Source organism: Geotrypetes seraphini, chromosome 1 (assembly GCF_902459505.1).
Source record: "Geotrypetes seraphini chromosome 1, aGeoSer1.1, whole genome shotgun sequence".
In the NCBI taxonomy this organism is placed as follows: Eukaryota; Metazoa; Chordata; class Amphibia; order Gymnophiona; family Dermophiidae; genus Geotrypetes; species Geotrypetes seraphini.
The window spans coordinates 111,869,646-111,890,954 of NC_047084.1; the positions used below are offsets into that span (position 1 = coordinate 111,869,646).

Consider the following 21,309-nt stretch of genomic DNA (forward strand, 5'->3'; position numbering starts at 1 on the left):
AAATAGTCAAATAGGGGAGGAAAAAAGAAAGCAGAGGAAAATGGCCTCAGCATTTGAAACTCTTAGAAACAAGTTGTATGCTGTGACTTACATTAATGCTCAAAAAAACCTCAAAGAATTTAGCAAACACCAATGTGCTTTAAAATATTCCGCATCTTGATCAAAAACAGTTTGTAATATGACGTAAATTATTATTTGTATCAAGAGGTTAAAAGATTAACTTTGACATAATCATTTACTTAACAACAAAGCTGTCCAAGACCATAAATGTTTGTGGCACTGACAAAGGCCAACATTTTGCCAGTAATCGGAAGGAGTCATATGTGCTGGGAGACAAGAGGTTGATATGCACAGATGGGGAGAGGGACCTTGGGGTGACAGTGTCCGAAGATCTAAAGGCAAAGAATCACTGCAACAAGGAAACTAGGCTGTATAGAGAGAGGCGTGACCAGTAGAAGAAAGATGTTTGATGTCCCTGTACAGGTCATTGCTGAGGCCTCACTTGGAGTATTGTGTTCAATTTTGGAGACCGTATTTGGCAAAGGACATAAGAAGACTTGAAGTGGTCCAGAGGAAGGCGATGAAAATGGTAGAAGGTTTGCGCCAGAAGACATATGAGGAGAGACTGGAAGCCCTGAATATGTATACCCTAGAGCAGTGGTCTCCAACTCAAACCCTTTGCAGAGCCACATTTTGGATTTGTAGTGACTTGGTGGGCCGCAGAAAAAATAGTTAATGTCTTATTAAAGAAATGACAATTTTGCATAAGGTAAAACTCTTTATCTATATATATATAAAATCAGAGGTATGTATGTGTGCGTGTGTGTGTGTGTGTGTGTGTATGTGCCGCGATCACGCAAAAACGGCTTGACCGATTTGAACGAAACTTGGTATGCAGATCCCTCACTACCTGGGGTGATATGTTCTGGGGGTCTTGCGGCCCACCTGCACAAATGGGCGGAGCTACAAACATAAAATCAGATTTCATCCATTCATGTCAATGGAAAAAATGTAAAAAGCTGCCATTCTCACAGTTATTAAAAACGGCTTGACCGGTTTGAACAAAACTTGGTATGCAGATCCCTCACTACCTGGGGTGATATATTCTGGGGGTCTCGTGGCCCACCTGCACACGTGGGCGGAGCTACAAACAGAAAATCAGATTTCACCCATTCATGTCAATGGAAAAAATGTAAAAAGCTGACTTTCTCCCTGTAATTCAAAAATGGCTTGACCGATTTGAATGAAACTTGGTATGCAGATCCCTCACTACCTGGGGTGATATGTTCTGGGGGTCTCGCGGCCCACCTGCACACGTGGGCGGAGCTACAAACAGAAAATCAGATTTCACCCATTCATGTCAATGGAAAAAATGTAAAAAGCTGCCATTCTCACAGTAATTCAAAAACGGCTTGACCGGTTTGAACAAAACTTGGTATGCTGATCCCTCACTACCTGGGGTGATATGTTCTGGGGGTCTCGCGGCCCACCTGCACACGTGGGTGGAGCTACAAACATAAAATCAGATTTCACCCATTCATGTCAATGGAAAAAATGTAAAAAGCTGCCATTCTCACAGTAATTCAAAAACGGCTTGACCGATTTGAACGAAACTTGGTATGCAGAACCCTCACTACCTGGGGTGATATGTTCTGGGGGTCTCACGGCCCACAACTCTATGTTGCTTGCTCAGGGCTGGGTTCACCCAAGAATTTATATGTTCTTGCTCCTGGAGGTGAAACTAAAAATGTTGTTTACAATCAAGTTTTGTGTTAGTTGTATTATATTCATTTTGTCAAATATTTCACATTATAATTTGAATATTGTACTTTTTATTAAGCTGTAAAAAAATAATTTCATTCACCACTATAAAGTATCTTTATTTGAATCCATTTACAGTGTTATTGCTATAATTAAATACCCGTGCAACGCCGGGGCATCAGCTAGTAGTTTATAAATCTTTCCTTTAACAATTAAAGGAAAGATTTATAAACTATAAAGAGTTTTACCTCATGCAAAATTGTCATTTCTTTAATAAGACATTAACTATTTTTTCCGCAGCCCTCACAGTTAAAGTTTAACATCTTTCCTTTCTCAAAACTGACACATTTCAATCACTATATTGAAAATAAAATCACTTTCCCTACCTTTGTTGTCTGGTGACTTTATTTTTCTCTGCTTTTAACTATGTTTCCAGGGCCTTCTTGTTCATTGACTGTTTTTCTCTGTCTTCACTTTCTGCCTTGCATCCATCTTTGGCATTAACTTAACATTCAATTTTTCCATTTTTCTGCTTTCTTCTCAAAATCTACATTTCCATGTCTTACCTTCCCTTCCTATCTCTCTCTCCTTCCCTCCCTATTTCCATGGTCTGACATCTCTCTCCTTCCCCCCCCACCCCCATGTAACATTTCTCTTTCCTTTCCTCCTTGCTGGCCCCCCTCCCAGTCCAATATTTCTCCCTCCTTTCCACCAGTCCAACATTTTTTTCTCTCTTCCTCTTGCATGCTTCTCCTCTAGTCCTTCTTCCCTCCCCCAACCAATATCTCTCTCTCTCTCTCTCTCTCCCTCCATGAGTCCAACTGTTCACTATCTGCCCTCTCCCCCTTTCCCAGTGTAACATTTCTCCTTCCTATCCTCCCCATCTATCTCCTTCCCTCCTTTCTTCCTCCCCTTCCATCTTGCCCTCTCCATGAGTCCAACACTTTCTGCCTCCTGCCCGCTTTCTCTCTCTGTCCTTGCCTCTTCCCTTGAGTGGCATCCCTCCTTCCCACCCACCCCAAACCAATATGCTCTCTCCCCATGCACCATCTCGCCCTCACCTTCTCCCTTCCCTTCCCTGTTCCACCTGTCCTGCAGTACCCATTCTCCCTTCCCTGCTCCCCTTGTCCAGCAGTACCCCTTCTCTCTTCCCTCCCTCCATGTACTTCTACACCAGGGCCCCCTTCCCCAAAGGCCTGCATGTTCCCCTCTTCTTTTCAGCATCCTCACCTTCCCCCCTGGCCTCCCAGTCATAGTTTCAGCTAATTACCGCAGCCTGTAGAGAGGATCGCCGGTGCTGTAGCAATCCATGCAGGCTACCATCGGCCTCCGCAACATGTTCCCTCTGCCATGGTCCCGCCCCTCCTCTGACATCAGGGGCAGGATCGCAGCAGAGGGAACGTGTTGCCGAGACAACAGCAGCATGCAAGGATCGCTACAGCATCGGTGATCCTCTCTGAGGCTGCGGTAATTATCTGAAGGTAAGAGTGGGAGGCCAGGGGGGAAGCCAAAGGATGCTGCAAAGAGCGGGCAGCAAAATAGTACCTGGCAGGCTGCATGCAGCCCATGGGCCGCGAGTTTGAGACCACTGCCCTAGAGGAAAGAAGGGACAATGGAGATATGATTCAGACATTCAAATACTTGAAAGGTATTAACGCAGAACAAAATCTTTTCCAGAGAAAGGAAAATGGTAAAACCAGAGGCCATAATTTGAAGTTGAGGGATGGTAGACTCAAGAATAATGTTAAGAAATTATTCTTTACGAAGAGGGTGGCTGATGCCTGGAATGTGTTCCCGAGAGAGGTAGTAGAGAGGAAAAAGGTGACAGAGTTCAAAAAAGCATGGGATGAACATAGAGAATCTTTAATCAGAAAATAATGGTATATATTGAAGAACTAAGGCCAGACTCGCACGGTCTGTGTCTGTATATGGCCATTTGGCTGAGGATGGGCTGGGGAGGGCTTCGAAGGCTGTGATGGTTTGGATGGGCTGGAGTGAGCTTTGACAGAGACTTTGATGGAACCTAAGCACAGTACCGGGCAGAGCTTTGGGTTCTGGCCCAGAACGAGCTAAGAAAGAAAATTTAAATTAAATCAGTAATTTAAACAGAGGGTAATGTTGGCAGACTGGATGGACCACTTGGGTCTTTATCTGCCATCATTTACTATGTTACTAAGTACCAACCGCTGACTAAATATTCAAAACTATTTCTCATACACGATGTGTTTTATATAGCGTCTTCTTGTGTAAAACCCTGACTGCATTTAGGGGCCACAGTGGTGAATACTGAATTCTTTATCCTCCATTTTTATTTTTTATTATTGGAAAGTTTGGCTTTCATGTTTATATTAGCAATGTCATTTCCTACACTATATTGAGATTCTCCTGATGTCTCCTTCAAGAGGGTCTGGGATAGTAACGTGGGATCTCTCAGAGAGAGAAAGAGATAATGGGCAGACTAGATGGGCATTTGGCCTTTTTCTGCTGTCATGTTCCTATGTTTCTAAAGTGCTAATAATGAGCAGGATGTGAACCAGAAGTCAGTCTGTACATCCTTACTGCTAGAAAAAATTGATGGGGAATCTAAAAGACAGGATGATACCGTTTCTTGAATCCAGCTATTTGCTGGATTGCAGGTAGCCTGGTTTTTACTAACAGAAAACCAAGCAAAACAAACGTGAATGGTCCCTTTGATTCAGTAACCATAATACTTAAATCAAAGGCAAGGATGTGGTGGTGCTTGGATTTCAAGAAAGCACTTGATACTGTCCTGCATAGCAGGTTTATAAATATACTGAGCAGCCAAGACTAGGTACCAAGGTTGAGTATGCCCAGACCAAAATCTTTTGTAATCTGCCTTGAAGCAAAAGGTTGTGGTGGAATAGAAGACACTAATGTAATGTAAGATAAGTTATCATACAAAAAATTATATATTTTCCGATTCTCATGCCATCTGAGTAAATCCCTTCACTACTGAATTTACACTGTTTCAATAGCTTTCAGGTTTGCAGGCACACTGTGAAATAATATGAAACCTGAAAAAATCCTAACTCAACATACATGAAGCAAAACCTATCAAATAACAGTAGCATTAATTCCTATGATTCAAACAACATGGACCCTACCTACAAATAGGCAGCACCACAATATCACATGAGGTTCTAGAACACCAGTACACCTGAGTCAGCTTTTGTCACCATAACAGCCTCTTTGGCATTTACGTTCAGAAACTGCAATGCGGTTTGTTGTTCCTAATTTGAAGAAAAATTGTTATGCCACTACGAGAAATGCGGCCTTTATCAGTGGCTGGTCCAGTTCTATGAAAAGCATTCTCTGGAGCATTGTGGCAGAGCTCTGGGTTTCTGGCCCAGGAAAAGGATCATTTAAATCAGGGGTGTCCAACCTTTTGGCTTCCTTGGGCCGCATTGGCCGAAAAAAAAATTTCTGGGTCCGCGCAAAAACTGCAGCAAGACAGAGGAGAGAGCTGGCAAGACGGTAAACACCCGGGGGCAGCAGAGGAAAACACTGCATCGCCCTTGACTGGGGCTGCACAAAATACTTCACGGGGCCGTATGCGGCCCTTGGGCCACAGGTTGGTCACCCCTGATTTAAATTAAATGATTCATTTATAGAGCGTGTACAGTCGGGCAGACTGGATGGACCATGTGGATCTTTATCTGCCATCATTTACTATGTTACTATGTGCGTTTATGTCCCAGTAGAGTATTTTGATGATTTCTGATTTAGTGCATTAGTGGCTATAAAGAAGATTGCAGGGGGTAGAGGAAGTGATGTCTGTTTTTAATATTATGTACTCTGTGCTCCACTAGTAAAACTGAACAGAATTCTACAGAGAAACTATGAGTATATGCAAACAGACTATCATACCTCCATCACACGCAGAAACACAGACAAACACTCACCAAACACAGAACATAGGACCACAAATATGAAGATAAGAAGTGAACTGTGAAGCCAAGAAGTCAAATTAGCCATGTAGGATAAATTAAAAATAGAAATGCATTTCCAATAAAATACAAAGACATCCATGATGCACATTTCCCAAAGGTATAATATTCCACCTAATAAATTCAAAATAAAAACACTTTTTCTACCTTTGTTGTCTGCACATTTTATTTTTCCATGCATGTCGATCCCAGTTTCTCTTTTCTGCTATCTTTCCACTGAGTGTTGTCATTTTTCCTTTCTCCACTTTCTTCCTATCTTCTTCCATTCTCTGACATATTTTCTCTTTCTCTCTTCTATTTGTCCACTCAAATTTCACCCTCTCACTGTTCAGTCCTTCACCTATATTTCACATACCCATTGACTTTTCTCATCTCCTCCTCTCACCCTCAAGCTCTCCCGTCTCATTCCTTCCCTAGTCTCCAATTCTGTCTTCTTTCAATCACTTCCTCTTACCACACTTCTACCCTAAGAACATAAGAGGTGCTACCCTCCAATCTGCCGGAACCAGGCTGGATTTTAAAAATAAATTACAAATTATTACTAATAGATCTGCAAGTTCATTTTTCAATTCTATCCGTACTCTGGGATATACTGTATACCATCCAGTCCAGGCAACTTGCTACTGTTCATTTTGTCAAACAGCCATGATGTCAAAGTTGTTAAATCAGAAGAGGATTGTGAAAAATTGCAAGAGGACCTTGCGGGACTGGAGGACTGGGCATCAAAATAGAAGATGACACTTAATTTAAGAAAATGCAAACTATAGCTACGTGATGCAGGGTTCCACATTAGGAGTCACCACCCAGGAAAAAGATCTAGGTGTCATGGTTGAGGATATGTTGAAACCCTCAGCTCAGTGCACAGCAGTGGCCAAGAAAGCAAATAGAACATCAGGAACTATCAGGAAAGAAATGGAAAACAAAGATCGCAAAAAAGATATGGAAAAATTATGTTCTTATCTGTTAATTTTCTTTCCCTTAGATGCAGCAGATGAATCCAGAGACCAATGGGATAGCACACATCTACCAGCAGGCGGAGATAGAGAAACTGATTAACAGGTGGTCCCATTGGCTGGCACTCCTCCTGTATCTCCAGTATAGCTCCTTGCCCAAACATCCGTAACCATCAATAGACATAGAATGGAAAAAAAAAACTTCTTTCCCATAACAAATCTCAAAAGGCAATAATACAGAATATAACCCTCAATAATAACAAACTTCGAAGGTTGCAAAAGAAAAAACCGACAGACAATATCCAGAAAGGGTGGGGCTCTGGATTCATCTGCTGCATCTAAAGGAAAGAAAATTAACAGGTAAGAACATAATTTTTCCTTCCCTAGCAACAGCAGCAGATGAATCCAGAGACCAATGGGATGTAGCAAAGCAATCCTCAATCTGGGTGGGAAGCAAATGCCGCCTCCGCAACAACTGACGCACTAAACGCATCTACCGCATGCGCCCCCACATCCAACCAGTAATGCTGAGAGAAAGCCTCTTGGAAGACCAAGTAGCCGCGAGACAAAACTCCTCCAAGGAAAAAATCTCTAAACCGAGTCCAAGAAGTAGCCATCACTCTGATGGAATGGTCATGAAGTTCTTTCGCCAACCGCTTCCTTGCCATCAAGCAAGCGTAAAGAATGTCCTCCTGGACCCATCAAGCGATGGAGGCTTTGGACGACGCCATATGTTTGAGGCATACATTGAAGAATACAAAAAGGTGATCTAAACAACTAAAAGTCATTAGAAACCTTGCGGAGAACGCTACGCACTTTCAAAAAATGCAGTGAATAGAAGCATGTACCCCCATTTCTCCTCCCAGGAAGAAGGAAGAAAAAGTAAGCGTGTCATAAAAGAAAGGATGACATCTCCTTAGAAACAATTGTGGTACCGTCTGAACTGATACCCCAGATTTTGGAAATCAGAAATAGGAATCCTGTTGAACAAGGCCTGCAACTTGGAAAACTGCAGAGCCGAAGCCTTGGCCACAAGAAACCCCGTGTTCAACGGCACAAGGAGGAAATGAAGTCTTCGGTAAACTGCGAAGAAGTACCTGAAGATTGTACTCCGGACAGGGCTTTCTAAGAGGTGTACAAATATACCGTACTCCTTTTAGGAACTGAACTACATGAAGCTGAGAAGTAATCGAAGAGCAATATACCTAGCCCTTGTAACAAGCTAAGAATGGCACTTGAAGCTGAAGGGAATTGAACGCTAAGCCCTCGGCAATACACCTGTACCAAAAAGGAACTCTGGAAGGGTGCAAATGTTGAGAAGTATCCAAGAAAGGAAAAACCTCCAAAAGGAAGCAGAAGCTACAGGTGAAGACGTCTGTAGCGCCTGGATAAGAGAAGAAACAACCTGCTTCGCATAACCCTTATATGTCAGTCATGACTTCTCAAAAGCTAGGTCGTAATACCAAAGTAGTACAAATAGCCATGTTGATCAGACCCTAGGTGAGCAAATCCGGAGATATCAGGAAACTTCTTAGTCCGGCTGTCGAAAGACTCATCAGATCCGCATAGCAAGGATGGCGCAGCCAAGCCAGAGATTCTACAAATACTGTGCCCGGAAAGCGAGCTTGAAATGGCAAATCCAAGCCATCATCAGCCAGGGGAAAACACTGAAAAAGAGAAACCAGAGGTGAGAAAGAAGCCACGCTGTTACCCCCTCTAACTCCCACTCCCTGTGCCCGCCAAAGAAGCTAGGAAGCATTGAATTGTGAGACGAGGCCATGAGGTCTAGTTCGAGATCTCACGTCCATAACAAGAGCTGGAATGCCTGAGCCAAAATTCCCAATATCCAGGATGTAGAAGATTTCACTATTACTAACGTTTACACTTTCTAGAGCGTACACAGTGCTGTACACTGTAACATACAATAAATGGGCCATGCTCAGATTTCACGGAGAGAAAGCCTAACCAAACTCTTTTCCTGACCCTTAAAATGATCTGTCAACAGAAGAGGAAGAAGAGGGTCCACCCATTGAAGTAGAACAACAACTGTACTTGGCAACTGAGTACATCACCTACTGCCCAAGCTGTAGAGAAATACCCCCATCATAATACTGACTGAAAGGACCCTCAGCGGCATTCCGGAAGAATGGTCTGAAGCTCCAGAAAGGTAGCCTGACCATGCTCAAGAGTAGAAGAATGAACAAGTACTGAGTCGCTACACTGCTCTTGAATGAGTCACATTGGCTTCCTATTGCCCATCACATTACTTTTAAAATCTTACTTTAGTTTTTAAAACATTGACTACAAATGAACCCCAATTTATTAATAGATTACTTATTCCACATAGTACGTCACGCTCTTTAAGATCCACCAATCAAAAACTCTTAACAGTTCCATCACTAAAAGTCATCGGGACTCGTCGCCCTGACATTTTTTCTGTAATGGCCCCACAATTATGGAACAGTTTGCCCCAGTATCTTAGAGTAGAAAATGATCTGAAACAGTTTAAAAGCAGCTTAAAGAGTTTCCTTTTTAAAGATGTGTTTAATTTATAAGCTTAACTAAGGATTATTATCAAATTTTTCCTTTTTTATCTTTTTATTTCCCCGTTATCTCCCCTACCTGTTGTTTTTTACCATTCATGTTTTCTTTTATATATACGATTGTAGTTCTACCCTTTCTTTCCCCATGTATCTGTTAGTTTGTATGACTTTATTTATTATTTTGTATGATAATGTGTCAAATTTATGTATCCTTTTATAATTAATCTGATGTATCTATTTTTTATCTGTAAATCGCTTAGCAAATTAAATTAAGCGATTCAATAAGTCAAATAAAAAAAAAAACTTAAGACCAGACTCCTGGAACTGAGGATGCAAGGAACTAGCCCCCCAACCCAAAAGCCCAGGATGTTTGGTGGCCCTGAGCTAGTCCAGCAAAGACCGAGGCATGCCTTTGAAAAGAGAAATCTCGCTGATCCACCAAATCATACAGAGGAGCCTACCAAATAATTGGAGCCCTGAGATACCGGGAACCACCGGAACAAAAGCGACTGCTGTAGTGTTATAATGGGAAAGCAAGCCGAAGTTCCCAGTGGAGTCAGCAACATGGATCCTATAACTTGTACAGAATCCCATACTCTGGGACATGGTGACCAAAGAAGAATGCAAACCTGAGACTGTGACCCATCGCCCTAGTCTCTGGGAAAAAACACATTTCTCTCCTATATGAATAAAAACATCTCCCCAATATACCTATAAATAGTACAGGAGAAAAGAGTGCTGTGCAAATTCGAAGATTCACGTCCAAAGAACTGAGGAAAAGAAACCACCCTTTTCGTGTCAGTCAAATGGCCCGACTGGAAGACATCCGAATCAAGCAGTCAATCAAGAAGAAATTAGGTGAATCACCTGGTAGCGCCAAAATGGTACCACTGCCCACATTTTCTAAAATGTTCTTGAAGCCTTGGGTAGGTGAAATGGCATGTGCCAAAACCGAAAGCATTGCTCAAAGAGAGGCAAGCAAACCTAGTGCCGATTCGGAGTCCATAGGGAAAATGTAAATATTCTCCCAGTTTTTCTGCAGAAATGTGTAACCCTGAGAAACTAATTTAGCAGAATGGGATCCAGCCAGCCCAATGCCCCCGTCTTGGGCACCATGCAGTAAATGGAACAACGTCCCTTAGTTCCCGAAGAACTACAAGAACTGCCCTGAGGACCAGTAACACTGAAAAGGGAAACACAAAACATAGAGACTCCAAGAACGAACTGGAAACCTGAGGAGGATGCAAAGTTGCAAGCATCCTGAAAAATATTCACAGCCCCCTGACCTGACATTATAGCGTCTTCTCCCTCATGAGAAAGCCTGAAGAGTCATTGGAAGAAGTCAAGATCCCCTCAGAATGAAGTGCAGAAGGTCAGGGAATGGCAGGATGAGAACTGTAGGATCTGCAAGAAGATTCTCCTAAGAAAAATCAAGCTTCATAATGTAAAGAGGAATATACTGGAACCATGAAAACAGTACTAACTCCATGCAACATGAGCGAAATGCGTATGTCCTTTAAAGTGAATACGTACTAGACTCAATCAAGATGCTGCATCTACCGCCCCGTGGAAAACAACAGCATCCTTACAGGTATCAGACAAAGCTCACATCACTAATGAGAGCTTCAGGGATGAGGCTAACAGCCACATAGCACGAGATCCTCCGCGGGTTTGATAGAATAGGTAACTGGCTCCTGGTTAAAAGGAGTTGTACAGCCCTTCCTGTCTGGTCGGGGGGGCCCATCTAGCATGTGCCATGAGAAAATGGCGACAGGAGAAATAAGCGTGATAAGCATGGAAATCTGAAGTCCAGGCCCCCTCAGAAATAGAGAAAGAGAGTCCTGGCAGCAGGAAGATGCGCAGTGTCATTATGCCCATAGAGACAGCCCGAACTTGGAAACTGTTTGCACTACCTTTAGGCATATATATCCTGTGCCACTACTGGACACATGCAGCTCAGCACAGAGGCCCAAATAAGGACAGTTACCAACAGACAAAGGCTCAATCTGCAGGGACCCCAAGAGAGATAATGAGATACCCGTGTGAAATACAGGGCACTATCTTACTGCTGATCTCACCGTGCCGTGAGTTGCCGTATGTCACCCCAGTCCGGAGACAAACCGAGACTGGGTGACCTAGCACAGGTCAGAGTCTCTCTGGTAAACCCCTTGAGTGCTAACCCCAGAGTCCGATTAAACAAGCAGCTTCCTTCAAGGGAGTACAGCAGGAACACAGACATAGACATATAAATCTGCCCAAGCTTGTCCCAAAGCTGGTGAAACACATACAACTTGTCTGAACCGGAAAGGAGAGAAGCCCCGGCATACCCTGACCAAAGTCAGCTGGAAACAAACTACCGGAACGCTGCAGCTCTCCCGCCATCGCCGGAGACCCAAGTGCACGCCTGATTCTCGCTGACACGTGGCCGCTGCATCAACGCTCCTAGAAACATAGTCGGATTCAAGCCCCGCAAAATTTACCCTGCCGCGGCTTGCATAGAAAGAAAATCAGACTCGGGGAATAACCAGAAGAAAGGCCCACAGCGCCGGAAAAAAACATGTCCCATCTCATGCGCGCTGCTATAAACCGGCACCTGCATAATCAGCTGCACATGGCCGTGACAAACACCGATGAAAGAGCGCCTCAGAATAAACAGGACTACTATTGCTGCACTGAAACCCAACAATGAGAACAAGTGCGAGCATGAAATCGCACCGCTACTGCCGCGCTGTAACCAACAAGGAAACCAAGCGCGTGCATGCAAAGGGCGGGAAGTCCCGGCTCCCTCCACGGATTTCTAGTCATAAAACTTAGCCTCAATAAAATATCCATTCCTTAAACATATGTTGACCGAACCCACATTACTAAGACTCCCATACAGAACCTGAAGTTCAACCAACATTAAAAAACAGAGACATACTCACAAGCTTGTTGTTAGGGCCAGTTGAAGCCAGTTAGAGCTGGTTGAGCAGCAGTAACAGAGCAGAATGGAGCAACTGTGGTCTCTTTTTTTTTTTTTTTTTTTACAGAGAAGGGAAAGAAGAAAAAAATTGAGACCCAGTCAGACCCTCTAGCAATGGAGGGAGGGTGAGGCAGGGACCTGGGGGGGCCCAGGTGTAACCCTTAAAGCCGGCACCGTTCAGCCGGACACCCCTGTCTCACTGAAGAGAAAATCTCAACAGGAGAAATAGCATTGTCAGCTTACTGAAGAGAAACCTCAACAGGAGAAACAGAATGGCAGTTTCACTGAAGAGAAAATCTCAACAGGAAAAATAGCATTGCCAGCTCACTGAAGAGAAACCTCAACAGGAGAAACAGAATGGCAGTCTCACTGAAGAGAAACCTCAACAGGAGAAAATAAAGTTCCAGTCACAGCCAGAATTCAGGAGCTAGTTGAATAGCGACCCTTTCCTGCTGGGAGATAGAGAATACTGGAGATACAGGAGGAGTGCCAGCCAATGGGACCACCTGTTAATTAGTTTCTCTATCTCCGCCTGCTGGTAGATGTGTGCTATCCCATTGGTCTCTGGATTCATCTGCTGCTGTTGCTAGGGAAAGTAGAATTAGAAAAGGTACAGAGAAGGGTGACAAAAATGTTACAAGGGTTGAGATGACTTCCCTACAAGGAAAGGGTAAAGAAGAAAGGGCTCTTTACCCTGTAGAAGATATGATAGAGGTCTACAAAACACTGAGTAGAGCAGGGATCTCAAAGTCCCTCCTTGAGGGCCGCAATCCAGTCGGGTTTTCAGGATTTCCCCAATGAATATACATTGAAAGCAGTGCATGCACATAGATCTCATACATATTCATTGGGGAAATCCTGAAAACCCAACTGGATTGCGGCCCTCAAGGAGGGACTTTGAGACCCTTGGAGTAGAGTGACCGGGTAGATGCAAATCACTTATTTACTCTTTCCAAAAATACTAGGACTAGGGAGCATGAGATGAATTAAAACCACATAAAATATTTCTTTACTCAATGTGTAATTAAACTCTGGAATTCGTTGCCAGAGAATTTGCATAGTGGGATTTAAAAAAGTTTTAGATAATTTCCAAAAAGTCCATATTCCATTTTAAGATGGACTTGGGAAACTCCACTGCTTTATTCCTAAGATAAGCAGCATGGAATATGTTTTACTCTTAAGAATTTACCAGGTACTTGTGACCTAGTTTGGCTACTGTTGGAAACATAATTCTCGGCTTGATAGATCTTTGGCAACTCTTATGTTCTTACTAGTATTTTAGCCCGTTACATTAACGGGTGCTAGAATATATGTCTGTCTGTCTTTCTTTCTGTGTCTCTCTCCCTCCCGCTGTTTTTCTTTTTGTCTGTCTCTCTCCCTGGCCCCCTTTGTCTGTCTTTCTGTGTCTCTCTCTGCCCCTGTGCCTTTCTTCTTTTCTTTCTGTCTGCCTTCCTCTCGCTGTCTGGCTTTCTTTCTATCCATCTGTTTCTCTCCCCCCCACACTTCCATGTGCAGCAGCCACAGCAGCATTCCCTCCCCCTCCATGTCTCTGTGCAGTAGCATTCCCTCCCCGCCACTACTTCCCTGTACAGCAGCATTTAGATCCCCACCTTCCCTGTGCAGCAGCCACAGCAGCACCAGCATTCCCTCCCACCCCACACCACTTCCCTGTACAGCAGCAGCGTTTCCCTTACCCCCCTTTCCCATCCCTCGGTCTTGACTGCTCCCTTAGTCCCTTGCCGCCCCCACCCTTCCCTTCCCGCGGTCTGACCATCTGCCGATTCCAGCAGCGTGTACAGCACTCTACACACGCTGCTTCGGGGCCTTTTACTGCCTTGATTTACTCTGGCACGTCCCTGATGATATCATCAGAGACGCGGCAGAGCAAACCAGGGCAGTAAAAGGCCCCGAAGCAGCGTGTGTAGAGTGCTGCACACGCTGCTGGAATCAGCTGGTTTTGAGTCGGGACCGCTGCATCCCTTCACGGCTGTAGTGTTTTGGGCTTCCTGCCCCGCCTTGCGAGGTGTCACCACATCTCCTCTCGATCCCGCCAGCGTCGGAAGTCTTCTTAGACACTGGTGCGGCTGGTGAGAGGAGCCGACACGGAGAGCAGGAAGTCCAGCGCTGGCGGCGAGTGGTAAGTGCTGGAAAGTAAGGCTGGGGACTCGCGCATGCGCACTCCTGCAAAGCCACGGACCTACATTTCACAGATCAGGGAAAACAGAAGCACGCAGTTGAGTGCGCATGCGCGGCTAGCATTTTATTATATAGGATGCCTGAACTAACCACTAGTCCGCAGCATGAGCTATGCACCTTGACCCAACTCTCCTCTCTATACTCTCACTCTTACTCAGGTATCAGAATTAATCTAGTGCTAGAGCTGCTGCCTCTGCACCCAGATCGAATTCTTGTGACCCTGGGGAAGTCACTTAATCCTCCCATTGCTCCAGGTACAAAATAAGTACCTGTATATATATGGAAACCTCTTGGAGTGTGGTATACAAGCCCCAATCTCTTTCCCTATTTAAAACAGGATTCCTCATTGTTATTCAGCATTTATAACTTATGCAGCTGAATAATTAAATAGTCTGAACTAGTAACTTAGAATGGATCTGGAGCTAAGGCCCAGTAGGAATGGTTGGTGTGCTCCATCAGAGAATCACAATTACCTAATATACTCTTAAATGATTCAAACACAAGTGAGCAGCAGAGCGGGAGTATCAATCACCTGTGGTCTCCTGGTACCTAATCACCGGCAGAAACGTTTACCCTACACTGGAAAGGCAACATGAAGGGACAGAAAACACCAGAACAGAAAACAGAGACTTTGTTTCATTAACTTTATTCCCTGTGGTTGTGCCTGTGGCTTCCCACTCTGTTAAAGTGCCTTAACTATTCCTTATACTCCCAATTGAACTTTAATATCACTTAAGACAGTAGATTAGCAATTCCTTCAGTTAAGAGGACTAGATGGGAGACGACTCGATCGAAGTCCTTTTGTTTGACACCTCACTGTGGAACCAACTTTCTTATTATATATGACAGAAATCAAAATTTAAAGAATTTAAAACTCTTTTAAATACTCTTTTTTAGGTAGCTTTTGGAAAGGATAATTTTCTTAATACTCATACAGTATCTATTACAAGGTTTTTTTGGGGTGGGGTTCCTTCAAGACTCAACAAACTTTAGTTTTATTGTGCCTTTGTGATTGTTTTTATTTCTGTCCTATGTTTTTAAGGCATTCCTTTTTAGTTTTTAGCTTGTAAACGGCTGTGATCTGTTGTAAGTAAAGTACAGTTACTTACCGTAACAGGTGTTATCCAGGGACAGCAGGCAGATATTTTCACACATGGGTGACGTCACCGTTGGAGCCCCAGTACGGACACTTGAAAAGTGAATTGCAACTTTAAGTCTTTAGAAAGTTCACGATCAGCCCACACCGCACATGCCCGAGTGCCTTTCTGCCTGACGTAGGTGCGTGGTCCCTCAGTTAAGATAAGCCAGCTAAGAAACCAACCAGGGGAGGTGGGTGGGTTGTGAGAATATCTGCCTGCTGTCCCTGGATAACACCTGTTACAGTAAGTAACTGTGCTTTATTCCAGGACAAGCAGGCAGCATATTCTCGCACATGGGTGACCTCCAAGCTAACTAAAATGGGATGGTGGGAGTGTTGGCCTTTAAGAAAATAAATTTTGCAATACTGACTGGCCGAAGTGCCCATCCTGTCTGGAGAAAGTCTCCAGACAATAATGCGAGGTGAATGTATGAACTGAGGACCAGGCTTTACAATTTTCTCAATAGGAGTAGATCTAAGGAAAGCTAGAAGCTGCCATAGCTCGGACTTTGTGAGCTGTGACACGACTCTCCGGGCTAATGGAGATCGGAGTTCAGGTGCAAAAGAGCTGAGTCTTGCCTTTGAGGTACACAGAAATGAAGGACCAGCATGATAGGAGAGTGGCCAGTGCTTAGAAGTCTGGCAAAGGGGGAATTTGGATCGGACTTCACCTTGAGAGTTATGTCCAGGACTTTTGAGAGAAATAGAGAGGGTAGAGATCTCATCTGATCCAAAAATCCACATAAATCAGGCATAAGAGAAAAAGTTCCCTTCAGAGGAGACACCGCCCAGGAAAAGGATCTAGGCTGCCCTAATTAGCTGAAGGTGAGACTGGGAGGCCAAGGGGAGGGGGGGGACCGGAGGACGCTGCAAAGAGGAGAGGAGGGGGGTGTTAAAAAAATTATTGTATTTTATTGTTGGTTTAAATAAACTAAGGCTTAAAAAAAAAAAATCAAAACTTTCTGAAGTAACTGCTGCTTTTTATGGGGACAGGTAACTTTTAGGGGGGATGGGCGGGGACGGGTGGAGATGGAGGGATTCCTTGCGGGGACAGGTGGGGAGGGTGGGATTTTGGTGGGGACAGGTAGAATTTCTGTCCCCGCACAACTCTCTAATCTGTAGTAATGAGCTCCCAACGGTTGATGTAATATTGAAGCCGTCCTCCGATCGGCTAAGGCAGAGTTGAGAATGAGAACGGTGGCTATGCTCTTGAGGAACACGTCAAAAAGGCTGAGTAAGTTTTCGTTGAGCAGCCTGTTTAGGTTGTTGACGTGGTTACTGCTTTTGCTTCCTAGGTTGAGGAGGAGGAGAAAGAGTAGTCTTAGCAGAAAACCTGCGTTGGTAAGAAGTAGGTCTGAAAGCACGAGGTGGTTAAGGATTTTTCTTTGGTTTGACCAATGTATCCCACCTGGTCTCATGGGCAGACAATTTCTGAGAAGCAGTGTTCATGGATGGTCCAAAAAGTTCATCCCCAAGACACAGAGCGTTAGCTAAACGATCTTGGTGGTTGACATCAAGTTTGGAGACACAGAGCCAGGCAAGGCATCTCATAGCCACTGACATGGCTGCTGCTCATGAGGTAAGCTTGAACGTGTCACAGGTAGAAAAAAACCATATACTTCCTCAATTGCAAAACTGTAGCGATAAGATCTTGAAAAGCTTGAGTTTTGATGAGGGAATATATTTTTGTAAAGTTGAAAACTGCTTAACCAGATATTTCAGGTAGAATAAAAAATGGAAATTATAGTTTCCAGCTCAGTTCGCCAACATTGCATTTTGGTAAAGGTGTTTACCGAATTTGTTCATTGCTTACCTTCTCTGACAGGGGGTACAGAAGCGTAGACACTAGCCTCTGCAGACTTTTTCAAGGTCGATTCCACCACAAGAGACTCATGAAGAAGCTGAGGTTTATCAAACCCAGGAATAGGAACCACTCTCTATAATGAGTCAAGCTTTCTAGAAGCCACAGGACTAGAAAGTGAAGTTTCCAGATTTTTGTAGAAAGTCTCACACAAAACGGCATGAAGAGGAAGCTTCAGCAGTTCTTTTGGCAGATGGTCATAATCTAGAGCCTCCAAGAATTGTTTACTATACTTGGAGTCTGTCTCCAGTGGAATGGAAAGGACCTCAGACATTTGCTGAAGAAATCTGGAAAAAGAGGATCTCTCAGAAAAAGCAGCAGGCCCTTGAGAAGAATGCTGAGGTGAAGCTGAACTAGCAGAGTCCTTGTCATCAGAAGAAAGTGGTTCCTGCTCCGAGTCTCCCAATAAGTCCGAGTCCTGAATAGAATAAGGACGGTGCCGAAAACTCAAGGTGTTTCATCTTACGAGAGGCCTTCTGGGACTGCACTGGAGTCACCTCTCTAGATGTTTGTGTCAAGGATGACTGGTGCTGTGGAGTGGGATCAATTGGCTCCCATGTCGATGGCCGCATCGGTGGAGCATCAACACGAGGTGCGGTCGGTGTCGTTATTTGCTCAGACTGAACCATCACCTGGAGAGCCAGTGTCGACGAGGCCATAAGTTGGGTTGACACCAACATTTGAAAATGCTCGCCAATTCCTCCCTAAGAAAATTATCAATTTTCTGCTTAAGGGAGAGCAACGGTACTGCTGGCTTTTTTGTCAGTACCCCTGGTGCAGCACTCCGGTCCTATTATGAGAAAGCCAATGTCCAGGCACTCACCAAGATCGGGACCAGGCGCTTAAGAGAATTTTTTGAGGTTGGCATGACTCGACTCAATGCCATCTTGACCTGAATCCCAGATAGGGTAGGGGAAGGCATCTTAGCCGGCTTACCCACAGGAGGTTGCGACACTGGAGATGTTTGCAGTGTCTCCTTGGTCGGCGCCGTCAAAGTCGGTAATGATGTCGACTCCCTCTCCATAGCGACACCAGAGAGAAGTTTCTGTTGAAGGTGGTTTTTCAAAGTCCTCTTCTGAAAAGATGAACACCGGGTACAGGTTTCCGGGCGGTGCTCTGGTCCCAAACACTGGAGACACCAGCGATGTGGGTCAGTCACAGAGATGGGCCGAGCACAGCGACCGCACTTCTTAAAATCCGTCTGCGGGTGTGACATCGACAGGAACACTGCCTCAGTAAAATCAAAGTCAGAGGCCAAGGTGGTACAACAGGCCCCTCTGGGCCGAACCTGTGAGAGAGGAAAAAAGAGATTTTTTTTTTTTTTTTTTTACCAAAGATAAACTAAATTAAAGAAAAGTAACATGAAAATGACTACAAAGTCACTGACATGAGAGCAGGAAGGCAAAAAAGTGCGTCTTCTTAGCTCCGCCGAAACTAAGAAACTGAGAGACTGTGCGCCTATGTTGGGCGGGAAGGCAGTCACGGATGCGCGGTGCGGGCTGATCGCGAAATTTCTAAACTTTACAGTTACGGTTCACTTTTCAAGTGTCCGTAACGGGGCTCCGTCGGTGACATCACCCATGTGTGAGAATATGCTTCCTGCTTGTCCTGGGATAATAGCACTACATCAAATTTTTAATAGAACATAAACAATGAGCTGCCAACCAAGACAGACCATCATCTTCCTCACATGAAGAGGGGAAACTGGGCTCAGCAATGGGTTACAGATCTGTCAAGCAGTAATCAGAGAGTCCCTGATGTACAGAAACATTACAGGAAAGGGTGTTAAATCGCAGCTCTGAGACCATCCCCATAAGAACATAAGAAGTTGCCTCCACTGGGTCAGACCAGAGGTCCATCCCGCCCAGCGGTCCGCTCCCGCGGTGGCCCATCAGGTCCGCGACCTGTGAAGTGGTTTCTGACCACTTCTATAACCTACCTCAAGTTCTATCTGTACCCCTCTATCCCCTTGTCCTCCAGGAACCTATCCAAACCTTCCTTGAACCCCTGTACAGAGTTCTGGCTTATCACCTCCTCCGGAAGCTTGTTCCATGTGTCCACCACCCTCTGGGTAAAAAAGAACTTCCTAGCATTTGTTCTAAACCTGTCCCCTTTCAATTTCTCCGAGTGACCCCTAGTGCTTGTGACTCCCCACAGTTTGAAGAATCTGTCCTTATCCACTTTCTCTATGCCCTTTAGGATTTTGAAGGTTTCTATCATGTCCCCTCTGAGTCTCCTCTTCTCCAGGGAGAACAGCCCCAGCGTTTTTAACCTGTCAGCATATGAGAAATTTTCCATACCTTTTATCAGTTTAGTCGCCCTCCTCTGCACTCCCTCGAGTACCGCCATGTCCTTCTTGCACTATGCAGCATCTTGCACAACAGTAACCAGCACTGACTGTATGGTAGTGCAGCCTGATTTAGGGAAAATTTTTTCAATTTGATTCAGCCTAATGAATCAATTTTTTGATTCAATTTACTTTTCCTCCCCAATCAGACATTTTTTTCAATCCCCCTAGCCTTGTGCCCTGGGAAAAACCTCTATTCCCCTCCATGCAGCACTTCTCCTTTCCTCCCCTCCATTATCATGTGCAACATTTATTTCTCTCTCCCTGCCCTCCACCCTAAGTGCAACATTTCTCCCTCTCTCTTCTCCATGCATGTCTCCCTCCCCTCCACCATATGCAGGTTTTCTCCCTCTCACCCCTTTCTACCTCTTTGTTTTATCATTCCTTTCCTCTCCACCATCCCAATTCTTCCTCTCTCCTCCCATGTGCAACTTCTTTCCTCCCCTCCCACCCATCCCCCTGTGCAGCAGCACCCTACAGATCCTCCCACGGTGAGACCTGATATACCTCCGAAGCCTCCTAAAGCAGCAGCAGCGCTCTAAATTGGCTGCTTCGTGGACTGCCTCACGAAGCAGCCTATTAGGGCTTCCCTCTGCCGCATCACTGATGACATAATCAGTGATGTGACAGAGGTAAGGCCCTGGCGGGGTAGGCCGCAAAGCAGGCCGTTCAGAGCACTGCAGGTGCTGCTGCATTAAGAGGCCTCGGAGGTATATCAGGTCTCAAACGGGGGTGGTGGGGGTTTTTGATCACTGAATCAGTGAATCTGATTTTCTCAGATAACGAATCTATTCACTGAAGTAAACTGATGAATCGATTCAAATCAGCGAATTGGGCAGTACTACTATAGTTCAAGTTTATTAGGATTTTATATACCACCAGTGGCGTACCTAGGGTATGTGGCACCCGGGGCCCATCATTTTTTGACACCCCCCCCCCCCCCCCATGTAAAAAAATTTTTTTTTTTTTTTGCAATAACCATGAAATGGAATAAATGGTCAGAATAGAAACAGGCAGTGAAAATTTTCTTTTATTGAACCTCATATATGTAACCATTATTCCAAACATAACATAACATAAATTATGTCTAAATTGTCATGACATTAGAAGTACATATGGAGTAGTTGCAGGTGATGCTTGGGACAGTTCTGATTGTGTTAGTTCGGTTTTATGTGTTTTTTGAATAGAAGGGTTTTTATTGCTTTTTGAAGGTTTTGCAGTCTGTGGTTGATATCAATTGGTTGTAGAGTTGGGGGTCGAGTGTTGCAGCTCGAATGGCTAGGAGGTTGTCGAACAGTTTTTTTCTTTTGACGTTTTTGGTTGGAGGGTGTGTGAATGGTGCACAAGTTCTCCTATGTCTGTTTGAAGTGGATTGAATTATTTAGCTGAAGAAATTAGTTACCCCCCATTCCACACACATTAATTCTCTTCCATTTTTGTTCCCATTATAAAAAACACTGATAAGTTCCCAGAAAAAAAATACATTAAAATAAGAAGTGAAAACAAAGGCCCCTACAGATGAGAACATAACATAAGAATAGCCTAACTGGGTCAGACCAATGGTCCATCATGCCCAGTAG

At 44.4% G+C, this 21,309-nt stretch overlaps 1 protein-coding gene across 1 annotated transcript in view; it reads right to left on the reverse strand.

The window, feature by feature from the left end:
• TESK1 (testis associated actin remodelling kinase 1) overlaps positions 1 to 21,309 on the reverse strand; it is a 217,944-nt gene that overhangs the window by 114,028 nt on the left and 82,607 nt on the right. The window lies entirely within an intron of this gene.